This window comes from Lepisosteus platostomus, chromosome 2 (genome assembly GCF_059453375.1).
Source record: "Lepisosteus platostomus isolate fLepPlt1 chromosome 2, fLepPlt1.hap1, whole genome shotgun sequence".
Lineage (NCBI taxonomy): Eukaryota > Metazoa > Chordata > Actinopteri > Semionotiformes > Lepisosteidae > Lepisosteus > Lepisosteus platostomus.
In genome coordinates this window covers 67318140-67346125 of record NC_142612.1, presented here as the reverse complement: position 1 = coordinate 67346125, position 27986 = coordinate 67318140, and the positions used below count along the sequence as shown (strand labels likewise).

At 36.7% G+C, this 27986-nt stretch overlaps 1 protein-coding gene across 2 annotated transcripts in view; it reads right to left on the bottom strand.

Moving 5' to 3' along the window:
* The window catches only part of LOC148676870 (beta-galactoside alpha-2,6-sialyltransferase 1-like), a 57178-nt gene that overhangs the window by 7968 nt on the left and 21224 nt on the right, over positions 1-27986 (bottom strand). The gene's annotated exons all lie outside the window — the stretch shown is intronic.

Genomic DNA, 27986 nt, shown 5'->3' with positions numbered 1-27986 from the left:
ATTTGTCTTTACTTACAGCAAATTTTAAAATCTATTGTATTTACCAAAACAGCATTTGTTCACTCATACACTATTTTAACCTCTTCCCACCATATTCCTTTGACTGGTGTTTTCTTTTCTAACGCATCTACAGTATAGTAGTATCTGGTGGGAATCCTACTGTATAGCAGGTGACTTTGTCTGTAAGGGGAATGATTTAACATTCTACAAGGAGACTGTAATTATTCATGACAGAAGCTAAACATGGTTTGAAGTAGACCAGAATTCTGGCTGGCAGAACAAAAGTATGATTTCAAAAGAGAAATTGGAAAACCGGAATCCTTTGAGTCTCATGCAAGACATACTGTACACAGATCATGTCATCTTTTATGTCATGTTCCTTACAAATTTAAGCCTCCTGAGATTTGTCAGCAGCTAAAGATAGAAGTATTTTTAATAGGTTTTTTTAATCTGTTGATTTGTTTTAATCTATTGATTAAAAAATGCTTTTTTCTCTGTTTCTTTAGGTTGAAAGTCTATTGTATCTAGATGGCAGTTACTTCAGATGACCTTAAACTCAATATCCCCCCTAAAAATTTGTTTTTTTTAAAGAATTGTTGTTTAAAATGTAAAAATTAAGTTCCAGCAAATTCAACACGCATATAAATATATACTGTGCAATATTGTAGATCCTTGACTGTGGTAAAGAACCTTAGGCTTTGAAAGATCTTGGCTTTACCTGCAAACAAAATCTATGACAGGGTTGAATGGAGACTTAGATACATTTGACTTGTACCTGGTTGATTTTTATTTTATACAAAATATGCTTATAGAGTTAAGTACAACTAAAACACTTACACCAAAGCCAAAATAGTGTAAATCAAGACTGATACATTTTTTTCATTTTCTGGTCTTTCCTTTTTTAATTTACAGTATGAAAGCTATTTAATTTGCCTCTTTTTTTCTTTTCTTTTAAACAAAAATTAAAAAGCACAAATGAAATGTGTTTGGAATAAGTCAACCATTGTTTTTTTATGCGAGTGATTTTTTTGTTTTCTGTTTTTGTATTTATGAATATAAATTGGTAAACAGTATATGAAACCAACACAAACTTACACCAACTTTATTGTGCAGAAATTGGTTAGGATTGCTTAGTGTTTTTGCAAAATATAATGAAATATCTGTCTTGGTTGCAATATTTAATTTATTTAAATTTTAATTTATTAATTTATTCTTCTTTTTTCAAAGGGGTTTTCAAAGGTGAAATTGTAAAATTGGCCAAATCTCCTAGTAGTTGGTTCATTGATAGAAGGATGCTCAGAATATCTTACCCATTGCACTGTTACTTAAATCGTGACTTTCCTACATCTTTGGGTTTGATAATTGGATGCTAACACTTTTTCCCTGTCTTTGGCACCTTGTCCTGAGATTTAATTTTTGCCCTTGGTTTTCATTTTTTTAAATAGATTTAATCTTTTAAAAACTAACACACTTGAATTTATTGTCTTGATTGTACTAAAGCAGTTCTGTTAGAGACGGAAAGTCAGTTATTGCATTGACCTCTGCTTTTTCAGTGTTAAAAGTGTTTGAAGAAGAACAAAATCTCTGTTCTCTTGATCACCAGTCAGAGTTATATAAATACAGTTTTTAAAATGGGGTGAGTATCACGTCCTATAATGAATTGAACAGAGTAGATTTGAAATGGCTGATGACTAATAAAAGGACTTAATATTGTAGTATAAATTATGGCTTTAGAGATACAAACGCAATGTTGTATAAAACATGATTGAATAAAAATGATACTGAAAAAATATAAATGTTTTTCAGGCTTTACTGTTTAAGAACTTTGTAGAAAAAAAATAAAAACTTAAAACTATTATTTTAACGGCCTTTTTTTGGTCAGGTTTTTTTTTTCTAAACCAAATACTTTTACCAAATCACCCAAGTAGATAATTGATCACAATTCAGTTCTTACAGGACATTAGCAAGTGGTAATATAATGGCTGCCTACAGTATAAAACCTGCTAAACAGGGGATCTCCAGCTGCAGAGCTGAAGACCTCCTGGTTTGAATATGATTTACCCAGTGCGAAATGTACATCTAATGTCCATGTTATTGCTTAAATCAGGGTGAGGTTACTAGAGTCCTACTAAATCGTAGAAATATACAGTATAGACCGGATTTTCGGAAACCTTTTCAGTATTCATTGTTTAAATGCCACTTTCATTTATTCACATTGTCGTATTTGTCTTTATGTTCCATAACCAAAGCAAGAGGCCCTATACATACAGTATGTCAACACTTTTAAAGACTTTAAAAGTTTAAATAAAAGTGAAGTTGAAATTAAGGAAAGAAAGTACATTAGCCTGACAAAAAAAGGCTTTTTGAAGTTTGTTTTACAGAAAACAAATAAAAAGTTACTGTATGTGGTTTATTTGTGTCGTTAAAAAAATGAAATTCCTTTCTTTTGAGTGGTTATATTGTATTGAAGGTCAGGCGTGGATTTGAAAACCATGTCAAATGCAGAAATAATAAAATAATAATAAAGGGTGCTTAAACAATTACAATTAAGGCAACAAAAGAAAATGTTACATCATCTTTCTGGACATTTTTTTTATGTTAGGCAATGTTTTTAAATATGCAGTGCCTACATATTAGCAATTATGTAGGACTCAAAAACGAATAATTTTGCATGTTGATTTGCAGTTTTCATTTCTTATTTAAAATGTGCATTTAATTGAAATGTCTCCTATCAAAACATGACATTTTCAGCCTGACAGCATTTTATTTTAGGGTACTCAGTAGCTGTGCATTAAACAGAGAGCTTTGTAAGCCTCCCTGAACGGATCAAATGTATTAGGTTGTTCACTGAGCAGTTACCAAAAAAACAGCCAAAAACAAAACTAATATGTGACTATTTTCAAAGAGTAATGCAACTGTAATATTACTTTGAGGAACAAGGTCAGTTAACAGGCGACTAACTTAAAGTAACTTCCTGTCACCTGTTCCTGTGTAAACGCATGTCATTAATTCTCCATTCTTCATTCTTCTCTCTCATCACAGCCCTTGGCCTCACTTCACGCGCAGGATCATGACTACTTTGTCCTCATTTCTAGGCTGTCAAACCTCATTCAAGCAAATAATTCTGTAATTCCTTTGCCTATCCACCTAAACACATGACATTGCAAGGTACTGTATAGTGTGCATCTTCTTAAATGTTTAAGTTAGGCACTGTAGCTGTGTCAGCATGTGTAGGCTGCAAAGGAACAAGTAGGAATGCACCTGATGAAGACCCCACAGCTGAAACTTTGGTTTCTTTTCTTCTCTTTTCTGCATGAAATAAATTATTCCTTTTCTTAAACGTTTAAGCTTCAATGAAAAGGGATTCCACTAAACCTTTAAAAGTGTTGCACGCTGTGCTTTTGGGACAGATTTTTGTTTTTGTTTTATAGGAGCAAAACTTGGCAACAGTTGAGTTTACTGAAATAGACACGAGACCAGAGTTATTGCATTCCCTAAACATACAGTTAGCTGACCTTCAGTACAGCCAAGGTATCTTGAAATGAAAGAAATAAGTTGCACTTGGGGAATTGGCCTTTGGGTTCTCAAACAGTTGTAATGATGAAGAAACAGCTGCATCAACAGAATGTCTCTGCGATACCATGGCGTCTGGAGATGTTTTAAAACTGCCCGGGAGAGATGACTGCAAAAAATCAGAAAGCAGAAATTGATAGATTTATTCCGAACCTTTTGATGGGTTATCCCTGCAGGCACAGGAGACAGGCAATTTGGATATTTTTTTTTCTTCAAGACGCCTGAGACTAGAAAGAAGATAAGAAATTCACACTTGGACTGTGTGGAGTATATACTGTACTCCTCATGCTTCAGTTTCATTCTGCCTTCCAAAGACATCCAGACTGGGTGAAATAGTACCTGTAAACAACCCCCCCTGTATGTGTGGATGGTAGTGATAACCTGCCCATGACACAGTCCCACCTAGTGCCCTACCCTTTCGGTACTTCCAGTATAGACTCAGGGCTGCCATGGACCTTGTGAAGAATAGTTTCCTGAAGATATACAGATATCAGAAGGAGGAGAAATGCCGCATATTAAAATGATGCATGAACAAAGACTTCCTTCTGACACATTTTGGATAAGCAAAGATAGGAAAGAGAAAACATAGAGAAAAATGTGAAAACATGCTTATTTCCTTCATAGCGAATGGCTGCAATGTGTAATTATTTATGCCATATAATACTTTCTGATATTGGCTGCCCTCAAAATGCTGTGTAGGTTAATTTGTGTCTTTAAAATGTCGTGTGTGTATGTTTGAGCTCTCAGATGGACTGACTGTACAGGGTATAGTCTTGCCATCCAGCCAGTGCTTCCAGGATAGCCTCTGGGTTGCCTTGATTCTTATGTGGAATCAGGCTGCAAGAAGTAAGAAGCAGCACAGTGCTAGAGCCCCAGCCAATAGAGATCCTAAGAAACCCAAATACTGTATATACAGCAATGTGCAGCCAACTAATATTTTTTTAATCTCTTTAAATGATGTTGAATATTGTTAAGGTTGAAAAGAAGAATAAACAGTTTATGATACACGATCTTGACATCTGAATGCTCCCCTCTGTCCATCGATGAACCATTTCCCTTTAGAAAGGGATTATTTTTGAACAGATACGGGAATAAGGGGCATTCCTGATAAATGAAGATTGATGGAATTTCGGGTTTTTTTTCTTATTTCTCTGTTAAGAATAATGGTCCAGCTGTATTTTTATGACATTAAAACACAAAAATAAATCTTTTCTGCACTTGAAAAATAGCTTTGTCACTCCTCATGAAAAGGCGCTCCTTTGATATGAAAAGAATGCTGGGTTAGAAATTGGCTTACAGCAATTTAATACAAACTGTTATATAAGGTCTTAGTGCTTAGGTAGTTGAATTAAGTATTTTCACGAAGCTTAGCAATGGAGATTGATGACTATCCCTTATCTACCTTATAATAATAATAATTGTTTCTCCTTATTGTAGCAGGGAGTTGAACTCATAACCTCGGATCTCTTAACCCATAAATCCCTTATACGCTCAGGGGCTTACCCACTATTCTATGTCTTCCCCTCTCTTTGTACCTACACCACCCTAAAAATAATTAGGAGAACAGAAAAACAAAGAAGGAAAGACAACAATCATTTCACAATCAGAACAATTAACTAATAATTGATTTACTCAAAATTCTCTAATGAGCTTATCTGATGTCTTCACTTGTCCTCGTGAACATCCAAGCTAGAGTAAGGCTTCCTGTGTTGATTGACTCTATGGCCAGCTGTGCTCTGGGTGCTCTCTCCATTTCAGCTGTCCCTCTCCACTTGATGTGTATTTAATAGTATCATCATTGCTCTTTTCTCTAGTATATTGTTAATATGTTTATTTTGTACCATTGTGATATTACTGTACAAACATGTATCATTTTTCTTTTCTACTGTGGACACCTGCTATGAATTGTTGTTCTTGCTATTTGCCACATGTTTTCCCAAAGGTAAAATTTTAATTTTCCAGATATAAGTTCCTGAGTATATCAATGAAAGCAACATTCTGAAATTTAAAGTGACTCCTGTTAATGATGGACATAAAGGTACTGCAAGTGGGTGCCCTGATAGTTGAATAAGATATCATTAAGGTGTTACAGGAAGGAACAAGCATTTCCTTTGCCTCTATAGTACATAAGGTAACAGATTGCATATGGGAAATAAGTTTATGCTTTTTGAAATTAAAATACAATGTACTTAGGTTCTAAAAACTATTCGGCAGCAGTGCTACAACCTTGTAGCTTGTGCTCTTCAAATTCTGAAAGCTATTCAAGCCACAGTACTGGAATGGGTGACCTCCAAAAAATCAAGTGCTGATGGTGCACCTGTAGATGGCACTCCTCCACCTGAACCAGAATTTCCAAATCAACGCCCCAGTATGGTAACCAAGGACACTGCACTGTAGAAGGTGCCATCCCTCACACAGTATGTTTGATTGAGGACCTGTCTGCTTGATCATTAAAGATTCTATGTCAGTTTCCAAAAGAGTTAGTGTTAACCTTGGTGTTGTAATTAATCAAGGCTCTGTGTTTGTTAAATATGGCTTTTGAAATGCCCACCCCCTCAGAAGATCTGCTGGTGCATAATGGCTGTTATGAGAGTGATGAAAGATTACAATTATCTTTAACAGCACATTTTTAAGGTCTCCAAGGTCTCTTGGAGAATCTAATAATTAGTTTAACTTTGGTTTTGCCAGAACGACTTGTGCACGTAAGAAATATATATTTTTGCAGCTTTGCATAAATCACAGCTGCGTGGCGAATCAGGGTAAACCAGATTCTTCTGGGGCTAAAAACTCGTTCAATTGGCTGAACAGGTGGCCAGATGCACTTCTCTGAAAGGCAGCTGTCTGACACTGTTCCTGAGGCTCATTCTTTCTCTCTCAAGACTAATTTTTGTTTACACTTGAAAAATAGTTATATACTGAGAGGCAATACAAAATGCAGCAAATAAGCATTGGAACCTGGAACTCAGTACTTGGTATATAATTTAACTCTCAGTAGGGAAAACAAGAGAGGAGTAAACTAAGGGGTAGCTGCGAGGTGGAGATACAGTGGAGAAGGGACAATGCGATGGGAGGTGTTTTGTGTTTGATAAATATATCATATTTTCTTTAATGAAGGTGATTATGTACAGCTGTGTGATACTGAATTGTCATTATTTCTCCCAAACATCACTTAATAACGTCCCTTTTATAAAGCACACAATGATTTTCATCAGTGACTCATCTTTGCTTAAGAACATTTAAGCTGTAGCTTTTAACAGGTCTGCAATGTGCAAAATGCCTGCTATTGTCATGCAGCACTCCATAATTGAAGAATTGAGTGTATAGAATGAATACCTGAAGTGTCTGTTCCCATACCAGACAGAGTAGCCTCCAGTTACCCGAGACTCTATAGTTTCACAAGAGATTACAGTTGACGTTAATCCCAAAGGTGCTCCATCGATACAGTCTCGGGAAATAAGATGGATCAAGGAAACACTGGAATCTACTGACACAGCAGAAACTGCTAGACAGGCTTTACTAAATGGGACACTGTTGTCATGGTTATGTCAAACCTGATGTCTGAAAAACTAGTTGAAAAGTGGAACCGGCCGTGCAGCAGGGCTGCTTATTCACAAAAAGAGAGGAACGATGGTGGCAGCATATTCCTTTCCATCTCACCACACTTCCCCACCTTTTTTGCAAACAATATATGTTTCCCCACACAATCATGACTGCCTCCAAGCCTGCTCATTCACAACCTGCCTACAGTATCTACTGCGCAGTATATAAACCCCTTCTATAAAAAATACAGTTTGGTTCCTGCTAAAGTCTCCTTGTCTTCAAATAGTATCTCCTCAACATGGGTTATTTTTCTGTACAGTATATGAGTAGCTGTACTACTGTATATTATCTCTATTTTATTTATTTTTCATCAAGCATATTTCTTGGGGGAACATTCTTTTCTTATTTTTTTCTCAGTCAACTGATTTTGAAATAGCTATCAGGGTCATGATTATGTTTTCTTTGTAAAACATAAAAAACTTACATCTGCAATGTGACGTAAAGATTCAGTTCCTTTTGCACCCTCAACAGAATCCAGGCAGCCCAGTTCTGAGCACACTGACAGGTAACTGGAATTTCTTTAAGCAGTGCATTACAATAATCCAGCATCAGTACAAAAATATGGCCAATCCTGTCTGCATTTGATTGAGAAAAAAACAGGTTGGATCTTGACAGTATTTCAGAGGTGAAAAAATATTTTTTACCATTTTTTGCTACTGTTTAATTTGAGAAAATTACACCCCATCCAAGCCCAAACCTTCTCTAGACTGACACTTAGATGCTCAAAGGCTGCAGATGAGTTTGGAACTGCGGAGGTGTCGTCATCATAGCAGTGAAAACTAATACTGTGCTTCCTGATAATTACTTGTTTACACTTCATTGATAAAGAGCTGCTGTCTAATATTGTCTCTGAGCTCTTTTGTACAATACAAACATGCATGGCAAACGCAGCTTCTGGTCTCTTATTTATAATAATAAAAAACTTTATCATTAGATACTTATGTTGTGGCAACAGGAATGTAGAAGTCAAAAAAGGGGTGCAAAAGAAAGAGAACCACTATCTAAAGCTAAAAAAGAAAGCTCTTCACCTAAGTGAAATGGTTTAAACGTTGCCTTGGATTGTCAGAAAAGGGATTAACCTTTTGGCTGTTTAGACAGGAGTTGCAGGTCAAGTTAATTAGGAACTCATGTAGGAACTGTATGGAAATAAGACTATGAAACCACCTTTAAACTCTAAGTTGACTGATCAGCTAGAGCAGTGGTTCTCAAACTTCTTCGATGAGGGAACCCTTTTCAGTCGAAGCTAATGCTGCGGATCCCCAGCAACCTTTTTCCTTACTTTTCAGGATTAGCTATGGCAGTGTTCTACAAAAAGCATTCTAGGACTGCTATTCAGAGGCAATTTAGCCAGTTAAGGAAGAAATTATCAATTGCTTTTGTTTTAATTGTAAGCATTCAATGAGCCCATTGCATTTATTTCAGTCATTTATTATAATCACATGAGGCCAGCAGCCATATCACCCTGCAACTCACAAGTGGCAACCCGCAAAAGCTCAGCTCTGTCACGCCCTCATCTCACCGCATTCTCACACGGAAGCACACTCGCGCTAATTACACTCCAGCCCCGAGCACTTCTGCCAAATGACACCACTCATGTCAATGAGCCAACCGCGACATTCCATCAATCAGCACACCTTCCTCCTCGCACAATACTTAGACCCTCCAGAACCCTCTGCTCCTCACCTGGTGTTGGTCGTTCTTTGGAGCTCCTACCTTGCCTTTGTTTCTGCATTCTACTCACTCTTCGTAACAAACCTCGGAACTTTCCATCGACCACGTCTACTGTCTCTTTTACCTTCTTCTGGATTGGAAACCTACTCGCCTACCTTTTCTTACCAACCTCCGAACTCGACTCGGACCTCGCCTCTCGCCTTGCCCTCATTCTCTCCGGGAATTTCACCCTCATCTCTAGACCCCCTAAGGTACCGCATAGGGTTCATCTTCCCGTTTGCTCAGCGGGTCACTTGTGACAAGCTCAGTCTTCTGGTTGGGAGACCTGGGAAAACCTGTGGTTGCTGCTGGAAGAGGTATTATTGGGACCCGCCCTGTGGTCTGTGTGGGTCCTAATGCCCCAGTATAGTGGCAGGGATACTACACTGTAGTGGGCGCTGTCTTTAGGATTAGATGTTAAACTGAGGTCCTGACTCTCTGTGGTCATTAAAGATCCCCGATCATTTCTCGATAAGAGTCAAGAGTTATCCCAGGGTCTGGGCCAAATTTCCCCCCTCAGCCCTTACTGTGGCCTCCAAATTGTCCCCATGTATGATTGGCTTGACTTGCCCTGCGATGGAGTGGCACCCCATCCACTCTGGTTTCACCGTGACCCTCACCACCGGTTTCACACAGATAGGAGGTCACAGACGAGAGAAGAACAGAAAGAGCTTTCTCTGATAATACTGGATATTCGTTTTTGGTGCTGCACCAAAACTCTGCCAACTGCACTTCATTAAAAGCTGTTTTTAAGGAAGAGTCTGAAATCAGGTCAATGAACTTCTCATTCTTGTGACGTGAAGTCTTGAAGTATTTTTTTTTATTGGTTTTTCCACATTTTTTCTTTCTTTTTATTTTTCTCTCGTGGTTTCAGTCATTTCTAAGCGATCTTTCTACCTAGTAACACGCTATTTTCTCTCATTGCGAGAGTTTTTGAGATTTGCCAGAGGGGGAAATGGCAAACATTTTTGTCTCCAAACAAGATAGAAGAACAGATGGTAGAGGAAATTTCATCCGACACCTTTGAGGTACCTTCTGGTTCTAGCATCGAAAGTACAGAAATTTATTCAGAGAGTGAATTTGAAGATGCCGTCTCGGAATAATATCCCTAAACATTCTGACTTCTTGGAGACATGCAAAGCCATCAAGACTCTTTTTTTATCGATAGCAATTTTTTTTTCTTGTAGCCTATGTGGGAACACGGTTTGAGAACCGCTGATCTAGATCATAAGCCTGTATGTCACAACACATTCAATGTGGCGTTTACATGTCCAGAGTGTCATGGTACTGTATATGGAGTGATGCATGTTTGTCAGTAGATTTTCCCACTTATTCCTATTGGACAGATACTGGACACAGATATACTGCGTGGTATAAATCCTTATGGTGGGTGGCACCATTTTATGGCTAGTGTTGCTTTTGACAGTATGGATGGTGATTTCCTGCATGTGACAAAAGGAGTTAAGAAGTGCTCGGTAATGTTTGTGTTAGGAAAATCACTAGAATTGTTCTTAAGAGAAGATTCTGAAAAAAGAAACAAAAGAAATACAGTAAATGCAAGAAGCTAATGAAGACCATGAAGAGTATGAGAAATGAGTCCTGATGATGCACGAATGTAAAGCTTGTAGATCAGGGATCTCAGACTCAATTCCTGGAGACTGTGGTTTCTATTGGGTTTTCCTTTCACCTGAGCTCTCTGGTGCATTGATGTTTTAATCATTTAATTAACTGCTTATGTACTTCTAACCAGGAAAGATGGTCATTTATAGGTAACTGTACCTACTTTATAGTAAAGAGAATATTATGAGTGTACAGCATAAGTAGTAGAGATTGGAACAAATACAGAAGATACTAGGTCCTCCAGAAATTGAGTTTGAAATCCCTGCTCTAAATGTTCATCTTCAATGTCTTGTCCTTTCTGTTGAAAACCTCTGTCCCCGTGGTGCCTTTTTAAACATCATGGGAGAAGAGACCATTACATTGACCACTCTCTGTGCTGCAGGTGACCCCTATAATAATCTATTGATCATTTATTTGAAATAATGTCATGACTGTTTGTGCATTCCAGTGTTAAATCTTTTTAGATGGTAGAAATGGATCAATGGGTGCAAAAGTAGGTGCAGGTTCAATTCATTAGCTACCCTGCAGGGAAATTGGATAGCCTCGATAATTAGAATTAATTCCACATGGGACTTGATATCAGAAGATCATCTCTACCATGGTCTTAGAAACTGTAGGTTACCTAGAATCCAAGGTTAGTGGACAGATTCTTTGTTTACACATATAGATAACGGTGTTGGAGAAAAATGATCTGGATGTTTTTTCAACCAACATTTATATGAGGCTAAATGTTCCCTTTAGTGGACACTTTGTTACTAGCATCAAAACTTAGAAGAGGTTGTTGATGATCTATGTATTTCTATATATTGTCATACATTGATAGATATCTACTGCATATTGATACACGAGCTGAAAAGAATCAGTCAATTTTCCTCGCGTTTGAATCTGTATGGTTTGAAGAACCCAAGAATAAGATACATATGCAGGCTGTGAATGAGCAGCCTACAGGCACTCAAAATGGTGTGGGAATATCATATTGATTCAAAATGCTCTTGAAATATGTTCATTAAAATTAAACAAACAAGAGTTAAGCAATGAGCAAGGCAATTGACAGATACATTACTGCTGGTCAACGGGTCAATTAAAGATGGATCACTCAACCTTTCTTATCTATTTATGATTATTCCTAACTATCCATTAATCCACCCAAAAGATTTATATGTGGAATAATATTTTGTCACCAATTAACAGTATAAAGTACTTTCTTAAGTATTAAGCTTTATGTAGAGTGTATGTTGTACTTCTTTTGGCATATATTTAAAATGCATTGTTTTGTGTATTAAAATACATTGAATGCCTCAAATAAAATTACCCATATGAATGTCTGTCTATGCAGTATTTTCAAACAATACATTTAGAAATTGAAAATAATGGGAGACCACCAACAGCAGACAGGTGCTCAATAACAAGAAAGCTTCTTTTGCCTCTGTTGCATTATTTTTTAGGAAAATATTAACATTGCTATCATAGCCATCAAAATTGCTTTGGACTCTGATTAAGTAGCAGAATAGTGCTTGCATATTGTTAAATTCAGGTTTTGTAATTGTTTAGTATAAGACACCTACTGTAGGTATTAATTGCATACAAATGTTTAATGTATTAACAATTTATAATATATATATCCATAAACCAAAAAATGCATTAATCAATGTTTTTTCAGAGCATACATTGAAAATGCATGGATAATGGGCTGCATTGTCTGAACAGTGTCTGAAAGATCAATCCAATATAGTGTACATATATTTTCCATTTGATCAAAATGGTCCAATTATGTATTGTCTATAAAATGCATTTTGAAAATATAAAATTTATTTAAGACCCATAAAATGCATGTTTTCTGTCCAAAGACACTGAGTTTCCTATAAATAAAAAATGTTTAAAATATACTGTATGCTTTCATACCTTATGACAGACAGATCGATCCAAACACTCTTCAGTTTGAAAGGCTGTAAGATAACATGAATCATAGTAACACAGGCAAGTGACAGCCATAATAAAAGGATTGTCTCAATAGGAGCTATGGTAGATATAGGCAATAAAAAGCACAGCCATGCACATAATTAAGAATTAGGACATGGATCGGAGGGTGTTCTTTGCTTTTCAGATCACATGTCGTGCTTTTTCATTTGTCTTTCCCAGCAGAGGACAACGTATTGTATCACACAGCAAGAAGCAAATATTATATACACTAGTTTCACTATGAAACTTATCACAATTGTAGCCAACGTTCACATTTCTAACAAAGGCTTGTGTTCCCTTTTGCTTAGTATGTTGCAGATGAGTCAGTACGTGTGTTTTCAAGTCAGCTTCACTGCTAATGTGAGACCAGTTGTAAGAATACAAATAAGTGCATCTACTGTGAGGTTTGTAAGGTGACTGTAATCACAGCTCCTTTTTCTGCATTATTCTTCAAAGAGCACAAGAGAATGTTAATTCTTTGGGAATATGTGATCAGTAAAGGGAACCCCAAAACATCCCACCATTGGATGAGCAGTGAGATAATTACATGCAAAAGTTTTTTTCATCTAATCTATACTGTATATTATTTGTAGTAATTTGAAGAAGCAATATATAGGTCTGCTTGCATGTCTCCAAAACTGTCTACTTGTTTTATGCATAAATACCTACTAGCACTGAAGGGCACAAAAGCTGGAAAATAAGAACATGATTTTGGAATATACTTATCTGTCAGGTAGTGTATTTCAAACAAAGATTCCACCATGAAGACTTAATAATTCAGTCATCTGCACAGCAAGATACAAATGTTTGCCACAAAAATTTCTTATTGGTGTGCTATGTACTGTATCCAAGGTTATGTAGTAATGCTGCTGTATCTGTGTTTAATCATTGAGAGTTAAGCATTGAAATCCCATACATGAGTGATATCAGATGGGAGATTCAGGTGCAGTTTTTTAGATGGTATTAAATGAGAATCTACTAGCAGCTCATGCGATCTATAGCAAGGTTAGTGTCACAGATGTCGGAAGGGACGAACCGTGGAATGGCAGGAGAGCAAAAAAAGACCCTGTGCGTAGCAGTGAGACGGGGGCTAGCCCGGGCTCAGGTGTTCAGGAAATGCCGTATAGAAACCTATGCCCTCAGGCCACGGACGTGGGGCGACCTGTTGCTTGGCGGGTCTCAGGACATCCGAGCCTCAATGCTGAGCGAAGAGGAGAGCGTGACCCCGAAATATATAGCTCCAGACAGAGACACACCGGAAGGACAAGCAAAGCACAGGAAACTAGGGACAGGACAGATTGGGAGTGCCCTCTAGCTGTAGAGGGCGTGACAGTTTGAAGCGGTAAGCCAATATACTGTAACTTACAAAGTGTTTGGTTAATGATACTGGCTAGAATTTTTTCTTTTGTTGAAATGCAGTAAGGCAATATATTTTCTTTCTTTTGACATAAAGAATGATAACAATATAAAAGTGAGACATTTTACTAAATTCCAAATGTAATTTGGCTCCACACATGTACAAATGGTCCTAAGACTAAGGTATTTATGAATGGCGCACTGCCAAAGAAACTGAGAAGGCCAATACACTCAGGCACTTGAAACGTATAGGACAGTATGCAACAAAGATAACGGGTTTTTAAAAACACTTGCTGGGTCTTAATTTGCCCATTGGGGAAACTCCTGGACATCTGCCTCATCTGCCTCATCTGTAGAAAATGAATTAGGGGAGCAGTTTAGCCTGATTTTATCCACAGGGACAATTGGAGTAGACATCTCTTTTGCTACCACAGCCTTTTATTTTTGCTTATAGCAAACTGCACAGCTATTTCTGTTTTTTTTTCTGAATATGTGCCAAATGTTTTTTTTTGAGTTGTTACTTTGAATAAGACTACTCAGAAACACTGAATGCAAAGGCTCCAGATTTGTTGACTGAAATTCAACGGCTCTCCCTTGCAGAGATGTAAGTTCAGAAATATATGAAAAATTCATGCATCTGTTACCTTTTAGAGCACAAGTTTCAGACCCCCTGGGACTGAAGTTTGCTCCAGATGAAGCAGCTGTTTACTTTATATATTTTCCATGCTACCAAATTAAATGCTTTTTTTCCCTGACAAGGCTCCTGGGAAACTTCACCCAAAAAGAGCAGAGTGCTACTTAATAACTAAAATACTCGCCAAACAGTAGAAAATAAGTGCTCAAATTCTCCAGTCTTTCCAGGACTCTCCTTGCCTGATTTATTCCATCAGAGGTGATTGTGTAAGGCTCGCAGATTAAGTGTACTGCAACGGTACCATCATCCAACCACCAGGGGGCTCTGAACCCACAGGCATCTACCTCAGTTACTCAGGGAAGAATCAGGCTACCTAGACCTCGTCAACCAATCCCAGCACATATTCACCACCACGCCTCCCCTTCCCAGCCTAAAGCCTGGCTCTCTGTCCCTTCCCTGGTCAGTATTGGTTTTTTTTTTACGGCGATAGGTGTTACTCCTGCTCACCTCGAAACATTGTTCCCTTCCCTTGTGGCCCACTGATTCTTGCCTTGCTTTTGACCATGACTTTTGGATTCTCCCTCGGGTATTTCTCGCTTTAAGACCTTTTGGCTACCGAGCATACTGCTTGTTTGGACTTTGTATTTGGATACCCCCTGTTTAAATCTGTGCTCCAACTCTGGAGTTCCCTGGATCTGCATAGAGTCCATTTCTTACTATTTCCCTAACATGTACAGAATGTGTTTTTCTAGGAATTATTTCAGATTTACTACTTTTTACTGAGATCTTTGAGTCCAAATAGGCATGATTGTCTCCTGGTTCTTTTTTATTAAAAATGTGAATGAGTTTAATTTAACCAATTTTATTCTGATCTTAAGCACTGGTGACTTTTTGTAATTTGAAAAACGGTAAAAACATTTCATGTGGAATTTTAAAAATTAAAATAACAAAATTACAAGTTATTAGATTAATTTTGCTTATTTTTAAATTGATACCATTTTCAATAAATTAATCTAAACAATTTTAAAGAACTTCTGTCTTGCTTAGTGCAATTTATTTTAAATCACAAAGATTTAAGACTTTAAATAATCCTTCTAGAGAATGGAAGTACAGTAAAGAGTTTATTAATATTGCTGTTATTTTCACATTATGCCCCTTTAAATTTGAGTATTTTTTAAATTGCAATAAAAAAACACCATTAAGCCTTTGCCTCTGCAAATCAATTCAATGTTAATTTATATTCAAATAAAAAAAATCAATATTTAATTTAAAGCATTATAAATCACTTTATAACTAAGTTTGAACAAACTGTATCCCACTGTTGTGCAAAGAACTTTCGGATTTGAACCCAGTGTATTCAGTGTTCCCAATGTACCCAATTTACTCAACGTACCCGGTGTACACACTATACTCAATATTATACTCATTGTAATTGAAATCCTCAGAGTACTCAATGTACCCAGTGTTCCCAATGTGCTCATGATATAGGATGTACCCAATGTAGTCAAACTATTTGATGTTCTCAATGTACCCGTTGTACTCAACATACAGTACATTACACCATGTGCCCAATGTACTCCATTGTACTCAGTCTACCCCATGTACCCAATATACTTAATGTATTCTGAGTACTAAATATTCTCAATATACCCAGCGTATTCAAGGTACTCAATGTACCTGTTGTTATCAGTGTATGCAGTGTAATCGAAGTGCTCAGTGTACCAAATGTACCTGTCTTTCTCAATGTACTCAATGGACCCAGTGTACTGTATGTACCTGATATTCTTAATGTATCCAGCGTACCCACTATACTCCATATACCCAGTGTTTTCAATATACAGGACTCAATATTCTTGATGTACCCAATGTACCCAGTGTACTTAATGTACCCAATATACCCTGTGTTTATAATTTACCCAATGAATACTCGAAGTATGTCTTTGCACATCAATTCAATGTTGATTTATATTCAAGATCGCTCAATTTATTTTATTTAAATCGCGTGTATCTTTGGATTCGACCGAGCTGTCACCCACTGTTGTGCAGAACCTTTGGGATTGAATCATATTCCCGCCCCGAAACAGAATTCATTTTTTATCTGAAAAAAACGTGAGCAGTTGTTAAATGAAGCAAGGTCAGCTCTGGTGATGTTCGACCTTCTCTTGTTTTCATGTGATAGTCATTTTTTCTCATGACAGACTTTGTGAAGTACCTGTATTCAACCACAAGGAAAGAATCGCCTGAGCCATGTACATGTGGATGATCAAGTGGATTTATATCCTTTAATGGTATTTAGTGTTTTCTAGACTCCAGGGTCTCATTCTTAAATAGTCATTAAATACATTAAGTCTATCCGTTAAACAAAAATTTCAAGAAAACAAAGTCCTCTTTGACCGAGGTACAGCTTTTCTTTGGTTATTATAACCTCATTGCTTGACTGGACCCGTATCAATCTGAATACAGTTCCTAACAGGATTTATTTGATTACCATCAGAGATTAGTATGATCGATTCTGGACCTGGTAAAGAATACTTTTTCACTATTAAGACCAAATAGTTAATATTGTTTTCACTAAATGTATAAACACTGCTTTTGATAAAACCCATTAAGAACAAGCTAAAACACCAAAGTGAAAAAAACTTTAATTTATTTGGTACTAAATTAAATGTAGATTTCTATCCAGTGTATGCATATTAACTCCTTGTTTTCTTTTAAATTTAAGCAATCAAATTTGTATGTACAGTAAATACAGTATGTGCTCCCATGCAGTTTTTGAATAACCTTTTCTAATTGTATCTTGGAGTATTTAATCCCTAATAACATTTTTTTAGGCAGAAAACGATCACCTGAGAAAATGTCTGCCTCCTGAATGTTTCTTTTTTAAGTGAAGCAACTGGCATTAAAACTTGCACTTAATTTCTTCTTAGTGTGCTTTCTTGGTAAAGTACCAGCATTTTATGTTAGTGACTTTTTCTAACTCAAGGCTTTTTATACTTTTAATGTTTTTTAAACTGTTTTTGCCTTAGTTAAATGCGATTTGTTGTCTCAAAGTTACATTTGTGTAGTCTGTATTCTTGTCTGTATTTTTTGTATAATAGTTGCTATTTAGTAAATATAGACGTGCATTCATGTGCTTGCAGGGCTTTTAAGAAGGCTCAATTAAATGTTTTAATGAGATATTCCTGGCCCATTTTAAATATATTTTTTTGCTTCACATAATAAGTTTCTTTTATTTTGTTGTATGATACTGTATGTAGCAGAATGAGCTACAAATATACTTAAATGGCGATTTTATTCATGGGGAAAACCCCCGAAGATTTCTAGAACCAAAGGAAACGGTTTCAATCTTTGTCAAGCAGCATGTAAAATTAACACTCTGCTCTGATAGTGTTAACAGTGGGTCTGGTGTTCTGCAGTCCCTCTCGGAATATTACAGAATTAATAGTAGTTTTATTTAGTATTCAGACCATCCTTTTGGTTCTCTTTACATTGTGAGATCTTGACATGGAATACTGTGGCCAGGAAGTGTTCAACACCCCTGTTATAAAATCTCAGTTTTGTGATTTCTTCTCATTTTAGAGTTTTTGAAATGTTGTCAATATACAGTATCTAATATCATATTCCTACAGGTGCCTGGTGTTAATTAGATTTGGCTCTAATTAAACCGGTTCATTATGCTTTATCTTAAAACTAGAATTCTTTTAGGAGCCAAGCATATGAAGACAGTGTTGGAATGTTTGATATTTACTCTCATCGGGAAATCTGTGTATATACTTTAATCTACCAAAAACAGTGCGGCATGTTTTGCAAACAACTCTGTTAGCAAAACAATTAATGTCTATAAGTATCTATTAGCATTTTAATTAGGTCTGCATTTCAGGTCATGGTTTAGTTTGTATATCATAAATGATTTATCATAAAGCTCCAGATAAAATCCATGTAATTAAAACTGTTTTAATATACTGGTTTGTATTTTATATGCATATATTTTATTTATCTTGCAAGATGCATTTTGAGCTTCACAAACCACCTTCTTGGTTTGTATAAGATAAATTAAACTACATCATAAAGCATACAGCCCAAGGCTGACAGGAAAATAGAGCCATCCATCAAACAAAGGCTACTTAAACAACTTGTCAGAGTAATATCAGAGTACCTTAATGCAGTCTGCCACTGTTTAAAACTTTCTATGGACCATGACTGTGAGATGTACTTGAACCATAAAAATAAAATAGCCTTCATTTGTAGACATCCAATAGGTTAAAAAATGTCAAGTTCAATTATAATTCTTCTTTAAGCACTGTAAGAAAGAAAAGCGATTGACTTAAATCCTTCCCCTGGCTTTCCAAAAATCTAGTAACCTTTGTGGAATTCCAATATACAGTTTTTGTCTGCAGGGTTGACCACCAACTTTAATACAAAACACCTCCTTCATTCAAAGCAAAGCCTAGATGGTATTAGACATTTGAATTCTTGCTTACAATTCACATATTTAACCTTTTATAATTTGTAACTATTCTTATTCATAGTTGTATCAGATAGAATCCTTTCAAGAATCTTTTTATCTCCATTGTATTTTCCCCAAACAATTTTTCAGTATATACAGTACTAATGAAACAGTGCCAGAATTCATCCCCTTTTTTCTTACTTGGTCTGCTTAAATCTGCAAAAGCTGAAGGACTTTGAAAAGTGTTAACGTGGTCCAGGTACTGCAATGAGCTCCACTTGTTGGAATGATAACCTGTAGGCACTATGGCCTTCCAAGACTGGAGTTGTGTATGACTGCTCTAGCCCTGGGTTTCCCAATCCTGCTCCCAGAGCACCTCTCTTCTAGCTTTCAAACCAGTAGCCGAACGCTTCATTAGCCATTAAAAAAACCCAGTCGGACCAGCCTGTCAATTTTTAACTGGTCCGTATACTCGGGTCATTGTTCCATCCACTTCAGTGGGAAACAGAACTGTATGTCAGCTTGGTTTAAAAATGTTGCTGTCCTGTAGTTTTGGACACTGTCACGATCGCTACTCCTCCTCTTAAGGGCGCTCCAGCCCTTCCTCGTTCTACCTCATTCCCCACACCTGTCCCTTATTCCAGCCCCTCTTTAGTTCCACCTTAAAAGCCAGGCGCAGACGTCACCCGAGGCTTCTCATTGAATCCCGTTTCATGAGAGCCAAGGGTCCTGCTGCGTCTGGCTCCGTTATGCTTATAACTTTCTGTTCCTGATCCCCCTCGCCGGTTCCGACCCGGTTCCTGTTCTCCACCCCCCAACCCCCATGGGTTTCTGCCTTTGTTTCTGATTACCCGTTTGGATTTCCTATATGGATTGTTTGCCCCGGACTCACTTCCCCTGGACACCTGCACTCCTTGGACACGCCCCCTTGTCTCCATCCCTTCTCCTGCATGATTTTATTCCTACTGTGTCTTCACCAACCGGATCGTGTCGTCTGCATAGGGCCCGGAAAGAACTGCTACGCGACAGACACAGCTCTTCACTGTTTGTCTGTATAGGTGATATACAGACACAGATAGGAGTAATACTGTGTGGAACATTCCCAAAACCATTCTCATTGCTGCAACACTTGCCGGCTTAAGTCTTCCAAGGCTCAGAAAAAGTAAACCTTAGTATAAGAGGGGTTTTGAAATCATCCACCTTGCATAGGGTTCATGCTCATTTGTATCTTGTCAAGCAGTTTAAGATGAGATTCAAACATAAAGATGTGTTTAATAAGCCTAGTTAACGAGCTTGATTGGAATTAAAGCCACAAGATATGGGGAACCAAGACTGGGTTACACTGCTCTAGACAATGTGGTGAAAGCAATGAAAAAGCAAAGCAACCAGAACATCTGGACAAAGACAAAAGTATAGAATTTAAATCAAGGGATGCTATGTTAAAATCGTTCAATGCACTAATAAGACTTCATTTAAAATATTGTGTGCAATTTTGGAATCAGTCCAGAGAAACGTAACCAGATAAATTATCCAGTTTACAGAAATGTTCCTGCAGGCTAAAAAAAAACAAACGTTTTTAGTAAAAGAATGAAAGTGCAAGATTTTTTTTAATGAAAGATTAGTCCATGATATGACATGACCTGATTGAAGTATTGAAAAACATCAAAGGCACTAACCAAGTCAGCCAAACAAATGTCTTCGAAATGAACAGTGAAGCATGAACCAAAAAGGCGTAAGTGCAAACTATGGAGACTCTTCTTCACACAAATGGCCGTGGGAGCCTTAATTTGAACTATTCAGCTACGTTCTTGGAGCTGATAATTGATGGATTGATTTGATTTTAGGTCAATGAGCAAACGGCAAGCAAATGAATATACCAAACAGTCTCCTCTCGGTGGCAGAGATTGGTAGGGCCCCACACCCCAATTCCCAATGCGAGCAACAGCACATCCGTATACCCACTGACACTTGGTTTATTACCACTATCATCCAGCAGCACATCATGGATTTCCAATAACTCCTAGATCTTTTTAACAAGAGGCAGATTTAAGAGCAAAAGCGAATATGATAAGGAAAATATCGTTCTCCTCCTGATACATTAAGAAATATTTCAGACCACCAGTTGAGACAGAATTAACATGTATGAAAACAACCATGACACAAATTCTGAACTAAATTCAGCATATCATCCAATAGCCAAAAAACATGTAATAGAGGCATTGTGTTGGTGTTAAATCAGGACACGGGCTAAAACTCTCCAAACATTTTTTTTCCAAGGACATCAGATTTTGAAGGGACAGTTAATGCTTCACCAAAATGTTAATGGTGGATAAGGTAGATTGATTCAAATGAGAAAACTGCTAAGATTGATTAGACTATAATTTGCAAGTTTAAAAAGTGCTACTTTAGATACGGCTTGAATACAGAAAGCAGTTCCTCGGGAACAGGAAAAAAAATCCACTGATAAAGAAATGTTTAAAAATCAGAAAGCCTAAAGAGAGCTCTCTGCTTTGTTCTCAGTAGGCAAGACAGGCAGTCGGTAAGCCTTAATCAAGCATAAGAATGCATGCAGACAGCATGATAGTGCAGACCATAACAAGCACCATTGTTCCAAAGTGTGCACTGTACATAATGTTAAAATAAATAGTTAAAACCTTTACTGTTACTCAATGTCAATATGATTGGTGCCCCTGGCAGTTTGAATTGAAGCTCTCTCTTAGAAGAACTACTGGAAACATGCCTGGGAGCCACGTCCATCTACTTCTCGTTGCACTGAGACATGCATGAGCAATAAACTAGTTCAGTTCATATTCAGCCCTCCACTGTTTCAGTAATAGAACTTAGGCTTACATTTGTGCATGCAGTGGGGATATAGTATTCTCAGTAGTCACAGCTTCTGCATTAATGGCTGATATAGTATTACCTTAACTTGCAGAAGAGCACTGTCATCTGAAATACCATGGCTTGATGTGGATTCGTACTTGCTGAATATGGAACTTTATTGATCATGTCCAGTATGTATTAAGCCAAAGTATTTAGCTGTCTTATGTCCCAGTATTACCTTTACATGTGGCTCCAAACAGACTTTATACTGTAGTAATTTAAAACCTGCAGAGCAGGCAAGCAATTAACCCCATAGATGTCCACATCCTATTTGTTAAATGGGATTTTGCTTCTGAACAATATTTTACATTGGAGCCTGATCAATGCCCATAATTACCATGGCATAGTCTTTGGCAGACTGACCCGATCAAAGGCAAAATCTGATCATACCCATTTACCAATGTAATTGTGTCACAGCAGGGAAGAGGTTTTTCAATACCCTGTGAAGATCTTGGTCTGCTAGACTAATTGAAATATGCAAAATATTACACAAATTCTAACAACAATTACTACAACAATACATAAGGAATAAACTGATGGCCCTAAATTTTTGTTTTTGTCATGTTCATGGACCTAAGCAAATGTGCAAATAAGTCTTAGTCGTCAACTTCTCTTAAGTATTGTAGCATAATACAAAAAATTAGCTGCATAATAATTTTAGAAGAAATTCTATATCACTAAAAAACATGTTTTTCTAATGTCAGTTTTAAATGATCAAATACATAGCCTCAAGCTTTTAATAAAACCTTATCCTTACTAATTCTATTGTGTTCCTACTGTATTTCCTTTTAATATTTTCAATTCCAAAGTTATTTCCCTTCTGATCGTGGTGTTGCTAGATACTGACTGTTTTTTTTTTACTGAGCCTTGTGACAAGCATTCAAAATTAAATTGATTACATTATAACTCTGTTCCTTGATTATTTTCCATTGATTTGCAAATTTATTTTAAGGGGACTTCTCTACAAAAGAAACAAAAATGCTCATTTTGAATTTCATACACCATACTTAAATATTTGGAATTTTCCGGTTGTTCCTTCACACAGATCTATGCAATAGCATATTATGGGATTTCAAAATGCGAAGTATTAGAGTATACCATTAAAAGATGCAAATCACTCAACCTTTTAGGCACAGAACCTGTTACAAATTCATTCATACTCACTTGAAAATTTACAAAGCTCAATTTAGAAATTACATCATGGATTGATTTTGACCGATTACAGCATAAATGGATCCAGCAAAGCTATTGGAAATGTAAAGGGCAGATGTGAAATTCTTGACTCGGAAAGTGCAAGTTGTCTTCCTTAACAAACGTGATCAAATAAAATTGTTTCTGTTCTGCCAATCATAAAATAATTTAACAAAAAGTCACAAAAAGATGAATTCCTTTTCTCCGTTTGTTTCAGAATCAACAGGCAATTAACTCAGGATTAAAATTGAAAAATCATAGGTTGCAGGTACGAGAAACACTTAAGGAAAACAAATCATCAGGGTGTGGTGGCATTCTACCATCTGTATTTGAAGAAAAAAGATGTTATTCGAAGACTGTTAACAAATATTTTCCAACAGTCACTCAAGACAGAGGTAACACCCACTTACTGGAAAATGATAGTCACACTCATCCAAAATAATAGTGACAAAACTGAACAAAGTAATTATAGACCAACAAGTATTACTTAAATTATACGCAAGGTTATGGAAATTCTAGGAAATTTTCTTGAGAGTTAACTTCAGGAGATGACAAGGTTTTAGTTCACCAATGCCATTAGAAAATTCTGCATTTAGGAGAAACTTCTTAAATTCTTGTTCTTCACTGATGAATGTTGACAATAAAGACTACATACAGTAAGAGCTGTTTTTTAATTAAAAAGTGAACTGTTACAAAGCGAGAGACTCAAGTTTGGAAATTAGAGAAAAGTCTGAGAGACTGTTTTGGGAAAGACTTTGTGATTTCTTCTCTGGCCAGTAAACAGTGTAGGAACTCAACCATGATAGTTAGGACCTGCAAAGAATTTAGTTGGGGGCTAAAGGAAGAGTTTAGGCTTTGGTTTTATAGGCTTGGTTTGGGGTTGTGTTTTCCCTGATACTACAAAACAAACTGCACTTGGGTGTTTTAAAACCTTACAGCTGTTTTCTTTTTTTTTTTGGTGTGCTTGTTGGCCCAGACCTGCTTATTTTCTAAGATCCCGTTATGACACACCCACGGGTATGTCACAAGTGAAAATATTCAGACTAATACATTAACATGAAGTCAGAAATATACATTGAATAGAATGGGTGAGAAGGAACAGAACTTTATTTGCCTAGTCTTTCTCATCCCCTTCGTGCTTCACTCCAGTGGGTCCTTAACACTTCAGTAGCTTCAGTAGTTCCCCCCAATACCCTAATGAATGTGATAGAGGGACTCACCTGACTGAGAAAATGGCAGTGTGACCATGAGAATGACCAACTCCCCCTCCCATTCATTGTTGAGTGGAATGAGCTAGGGAGCTGCTGCAAGAGTTCAGATGGTGTTATGGGAGGGGTGCAAGAGAGATGGGAAAAAGGAAGTCCAAAATGAGAGAGATACAATACATTAGGATATAACCTTTCTCCAAAATGTCTGTTCTCTATTTGATCTTAGAGGATAAGTGTGTCTTCTAGCTTTCATTTGGAAACAAGTCAACAACTATGAATCAATAACATGTATTAAAATGTAGACAGTAGGTTTTTAAATATTTAGTTTATTTTTGTAATTCCATCACTAGGAAATGGTTTGGCATTATAACTGTTAATGTATATAAGTAAATGTTACATTTCACTGCATTTGGACCTATATACTGTAACTAAAATCATCCATTTGTAATTAAAATCCTGCAAAAAGATTTCACTCGGACACTTGTTTGTAATATCTGGATTAATCAAAAGATGAAAAGCTGTTTTTTCTCATCCTCTTTATTCTTCACTCCACTAGATCCTGGAGCCTGAACTGTTGCTTTGTTTCTACTCATTTTAAGTTTTTTTTGTAAAAACCCATAAAATGCGCATTCATGCAACAAGGGAAAATCAAAGAATTTCAGGTGGGTGGATTAACAAAGTCTCTGCCTTTGGGATTCAGTGGAATAAGAAGCTCTACACAACTGCAAGGAATTTTTATTTAAATAAAACATTGTTTATATTTATAATCATGAGATGACCCCTGTGGCACCCTTTCTGACAATGGAAATGTGTTGCAGTGCTGGAACTAATTGAGTTGTGCATAAGCCCAGCCAGAGATATGAGCTGAGCATTTGAATGCTGCTGTGTAGTTTTAATTGTAAAAGATATAGCAAAAAACGAGTCTTTATTCCATACTACGGGGTACATGTGAAGCATAATTTTAGAAGATTTCTGAAACGTTATATAAAAGTTTGAAAGTTGCAGATATAGCAAGAGACATACAGTAATGCTAAAATATCTTCTAAAATATCATTGCTGAAACAAAAATGATATTCAAATTTACAAGGATTTTCAAATTTGGATGGGTCTTTTAAATACCACTTTAACCGAATATTTCTAAGTGAATACAAATGTACCTGGAGAAGAAAAGTAATTGAAAATGAATTTACAAGAGGATTTAGGAATGGATTTGATTGTTCTCGGCTCAAATTTTAGTTTGAGGATCATTTTCAAATTTGATGAAAGCAGGGCTTTAGAGAAAGATTGCACAATTGCTCAGTTTAAATCCAAGCTAGGGTTTGGGTTAACATTCTCCCAGTATTTAGACAATTGTTAACCCCATGGCTGTAATTTAGGGCCCATGTAAACTTTAGGAAGAGTGATAAATTTCTCCCATATTCATTTTTGTTTTTGGAATAGATATGGGTGCTTATAATGTATTGCACATTTCAGAAACTGCATTCCAAAACTGAAAGAAATTAAGTGTCAAGAAAATGCGTTCTATTTGGTAAACTCTCTCAGTGTCATTTCAAGTAAAATTAGTGTAGATGCTATTAAAACTGGATTGATCTAATAACCCTAACGCTAGTGTAGCCAAAAATAGGTGATTAAACTACAGTTTAAGAAACATTTTTCACAGGATAGAAAGTTTGCCCATGAAAAAGTATATCATTGACCAAAATGAATTTACAATAGGTTTTAGGAAAGTTTTTTTAGGTTTATTAAGGCTTATTTGAGAGTCCTAGGCTCATATTTTTATGCTTAAGGAACATTTTCAAATCTGATGAATGGAAGGCTTCAAAGAAGACTGCAGGATTGCACTGTTGAAACCCCAGCTTGGGTTAGGCTTAGCATTCCCATACTAAGACATTTTATATACTCAATACTGTATTTTAGGGCCCAAGGGAACTGTAGGCTGAGTGATAATTTGCTACTAAATGCAACTTTTTTTCCCCCAAAGACCTTCTGATGCCTATTTTGAATATTGCAGAGTTCAGTAATTGAAATCCAAAACGGAGTCAGATCAAACGTTTTATGAAAACCTGCTCTGCTGGGAAAATCGTTTTAATGTCATTTAACATGTAACTAGTTGTATAACTCGAGTCAAAATTGAATGGTTCTTGTAACTCATACCCTACATTGGTGTGAAGAGCACGCTCATTTCAATATCATTTTTATGGCATTTATCAGCTGATTGAAGATTTGCTAAAGAAGAAACATTATTGAAGGCTTGCAATTGCCAAGAATAATTTTTTCAATGTCTTTGATTGATTTTGATATTTTTTGGTTTGAGGAACACTTTCAAATCTGATGACTGTAGGGCTTCAGAGACAGATTGCGGGATTGCTTAGGGTTAGCATTTCCACACTGCTTAGACATTTTTTACGCTCAGTGCTCGATTATGTGTCATGAAGAAAGATACAAGATGTTAGTTTTAAGTCCTTTCTGCATGACGATTATACTTCTAGGCAACAGGGGTTTATGGCAGGAAAGGGGGTTAACTGATAAGGATTCCAGATGCGAGCTAGGAGAGCTAGGGAACCCCCTGGGGACTTAATCCCTGACCATTTGGCCAAAAAGCTGTAAACTGGCCATAATAACAGTGACGTCAGAAGCGGAAAGGAAAGGATATATAAACCTAATGTTTGTTCCAGCACTTTGAACAATACTTCGGTTTTGTTGTTTCTTGCGGGAAACAAGACTTCCGCTTTATTGTTCCTTGCATGCAATAAACTCATCTGTTTAACTTCATCCCGGGATCCAGAACCTTACTCTTTCTGTTACAACAGTCCCAAGAGAACTTTAGAACAACTGATAATTTGCTCCTATCTGCAACTTTTGTTTCGGAGACTTTTGGCTGCCTATGTTGAATATGGCAGCGCTCTGTAAAACTGGGTCAGATCAAAGTTGCCAGAAAACCTTTTCTACTGGGTAAACTCTCTTCATTTTGTCATTTATCGTTGAAATAGATGTATCAGTGGAGTCAACATGTAATGCTTCTTGTAACCCATGCTCTACACTGGCCTGAAATGCTTGATCATTGCAATACAATTGTCAGAGTATTTTTCAGCTTAACGAAAGTGTGCTAAAGAAAACAGATTTTGCAGATAATCAGTTTCTAAGAGGTTTTTTTCAATGGCTTTGATTGTTTTAGACTCATTTTTGGGTTTGAGGAACATTTCAAATTTCAAAACAGTCGAATCATATGACTGTACTGTAGGGCTTCAGAGTCAGATCGCAGGATTGCCCTGATGAAACCCCAACTAGGGTTAGGGTTAGCATTCCCATACTGCTTTAAGATTTTTTACTCTCAGTGCTGGATTTTGGGTCCCAAGGGAACTTTAGGAAAAGTGATAATTTGCTCCTATCTTTTTTTCCAGAGACATTTGGCTGCCTATGTTGAATATGGCAGCGCTCTGTAATTGTATTCCAAAACTGAGTCAGATCAAAAGTTTTATGAAAACCTTCTGGGAATACTTTCTTAATTTGGTTATTTAACGTACAAATAGATGCATATCTGGAGTCAAAATGTAATGGTCCTTGTATCCATTTCTCTATACTGTCCTGAAATGCACTACCATTTTTATAGCATTTTTCAGGTGATTGAAAATTTAACAAAGACACATTCTTGAAGATTATCTATTTCCAAGATCTTTTTTCAAGGGTGTTTACGGTTTTAGACGTAATAGTTTTCTTTTTTGGTTTGAGGAACATTTTTAAATCTGATGAAAGTATTCAGAGATTAAAGAATTGCTCAGTTTGAATCCCAGCTGGTAATAGGATT